General features: G+C 51.7%; 1 long non-coding RNA gene across 1 annotated transcript in view; it reads left to right on the top strand.

The window, feature by feature from the left end:
* Window positions 1-1,541, top strand: part of LOC110394158 — a 3,024-nt gene extending 1,483 nt beyond the window's left edge. Inside the window, exon 2 of the long non-coding RNA XR_002435396.1 lies at window positions 639-1,541. This is a non-coding gene — a long non-coding RNA (uncharacterized LOC110394158). The remainder of the gene's footprint in view (window positions 1-638) is intronic.

Below are 2,786 nucleotides of genomic sequence, written 5' to 3'. Positions count from 1 at the left end.
TTTCTTTTCTTTCTTTTCTTTCTTTTCTTTCTTTTCTTTCTTTTCTTTCTTTTCTTTCTTTCACTCAAGGCTCCTAGGAGAAATTTTGAATCCCCTTTGCAACACCCACGGCCCCCTCGCCTGAAGGCGAAGGCATGAAAATAAGGAAATAAACGACCAGGCTGGTGCCACCAAAGCCCCGGGGATGTTGCCGTTTCCCCGTCCCCCCCTTGCCTCCCGAAGGCCAGAGTCGGCTGCGGAGGTCTGGAGCATCCCTCCCTTCCCTCTAACCCGTTTCGTCTGGCCTCTCTCTGCCGGGGAAAGGGGAAAGCTGAGGTGAGGGGAACACAACTTGCCATGAAGGCGGCAGAAGCTATCCACTAGCAGCACAGCAGCCCCGGGGGAGGGTTCACACAGAGCCCCTGGCTGCAGGGGGGCTTTCTGAACGGCACCAAGGGGAAAAGATTAACCAGACTGCTCATTTTTAATTTATCTCTCTTTTTTTTTTCTCCTCTATTTTTGTTTCTTTTTTTTTTTCCATTTTCTTTTTTCCTTTTCTCTTCCCCCCCCCCCCCCTTTTATTCCTTTTTTTTCTTCTTTTTTTCTTTTTTTTTTTCCCTTCTTCTTTTTTCTTCTCCTTCATTTTTTTCCCCTTCTAGCACCACCACCACAACAACAAAACACCCAAAAGCCCGGTGCGGGCGGAGCACACTCAGTCCGGTGCCGCTCTGTGGCCCCTTTGTTCCCTGCGGGGGGACAGGCGAAGCGGGAGCCCCCAGCCCGCTGCCCACACGCCGCGGGACGGGCCCCTTCCCGGCGGGTCTGCTCGGCAGGGCCCGACCCTCTTCTCCTCTCGGCGGAGCGGGGATATGATAAAAGGAGACAGGGCTCTGAAAGGATTTGATTGAGATGGCGTGTGCCAAGCTGATGGGAGCCAGCGAGGGACAAAGCGCCGAGGAGCCATGGACACTCGAGCAATTATTCCTCCACGCTGAAGGTGGATTAGCGCAATGGAAAGAAGCATATGTTCGGCCTGGGGCGACACTCCCCCTGGCTGGGTTTAGAGAATGAGAGCGGAGAAAGAGGCTGAACCTGGAATATCAACTATCCCGGAGACAGCCCACCCGCCCCCCCGTTCCCAGCCTCTCCAAAAGTCCCGGGGATGGATGGTGAGATAAATACGCACGGCCCCAGAGATCAACGGGCACCCACACGTACCCGCCTGCAGAGAGGTGCATGCACCTCTCTGCACAGCTACTTGCATCCCCTGTCATGGGTACACAGAGACAGAAATGTGGGAAACCCCCCAAGGTGTGACAAAGGGAGCACAAAGCCCATCTATAAGGGGTCTTACAGCACCCACACTGCTGGAGGCTCATTCCCAGCCCCTTCCCTGGAACCTTTCTGAAGCTGGCTGTGGTGAGGGATGGGGTCACTCCAGTCACCTTGCACCAGGCCCAGGCTGGAAGATCCATGGCAAACCCCTCAGCTCCCATTTTCCTCCTGCTCCTGCAGTGCGTCCTGAGGGCACCCAGCAGGGTGAGCAGGACATGATGTGGGCTGCTGAGAAAGAGGGAGGGAGAAAGAGTTAGTCCACTCTTCCCATCCCCCTGGGAGCTCCAAAATTGTGCCCCAAATATTTCACTTCCACTTCTTTATTCTCAGGCGGATCTCACATAGGGGCTGGCAGCATGAGGGCAGAAAGCTCTGCAGGATGGACAAGCCAGGAGGAACATAACCAAAACCATTGCGTGGAAGAAATATACATCCCTGAGAGTGCAATGGCACAGAGTGCAATGGCTCCCGCCAGAAAAAAAGCTCCACTCAGAGCCCCTGCATCTGTTTTCAATAGTTGGTTACAAAAGGAATTAACCACACCACAGGCAACAACAGCAGTGGGGCTCAAGAGCATCCCTGGATGGGAAAAGATCTCCACAAAGATGCTGTCCGTGTCCTATGGAAGCTGGGATTTCAGTGCATGCACTTCATACTCAGCTGTCCCTTACCTTCCTGCTCTGAAAAAAAGGCCATTCCTTCTGCCCCAGGATGTGTTTCCCCAGTTTATCTTCCTTCACCTGGTCCAAAGGTGTCTGTGCAAACAAGCTGTGTGGCTACAGACAGATCAGGGAGCTTGCTGGAACCTTGGAGCCCTGGTTCAGAGAGGGAACCCACACACTTGCCGTATAGGGCAGTGATGGGTTTGGGTGCTGGTTCCTGCCCTGTAGGAACTAGGGTGTGAAGGAAAGCCAGTCTGGAGACCAGCGAGTCCTTCCCACCCCACTAGAATGCTCTTGGTCACCTCAGTCTGATTCACACCTTGGTTTGCTCAGTGAATGTGCTCCAACCACTGCACTGGAGAGATGAGAAATGTTGGCCCTTTAGTTTGAGCCACCAAAGCTGACCTCTGCATCATGGAGACATGACTACACAGATTCTAACTAGGAATAAAAGGCCACAGATCCATCACCTTCATACCTACAGCAAAAACGGAGGGCTAACAGTGCAAGGACACAAATCTTTCCTTATGCTACAAACTGTACTTCTGTTCGCCCTTCCCAAAGCATCACTTTCTTCACCCGCTCAGGAAAGTCTAGAAACTTCAACCAGAAAAAGAGAAAGAAAGCTGATTTGCTCATCTCTACTAGTAAACAGTCATGAAAGACTTTCACATTTCCTCTGTTTCCTATTGCTTATTTTAAATTACCTGTTCTGGGGAGTTTGGTGTTATTCAACTAAATACTGCAAACAGAGAGGCTGCACCCTATGCAGAATAAATGACTTAAGAATCAGGCTGGACTGATTTCTTT

Source organism: Numida meleagris, chromosome 2 (assembly GCF_002078875.1).
Source record: "Numida meleagris isolate 19003 breed g44 Domestic line chromosome 2, NumMel1.0, whole genome shotgun sequence".
Taxonomy (NCBI): Eukaryota; Metazoa; Chordata; class Aves; order Galliformes; family Numididae; genus Numida; species Numida meleagris.
The sequence above is the reverse complement of the archived record's forward strand: the minus strand, read 5'-3'. Positions and strand labels throughout refer to the sequence as shown.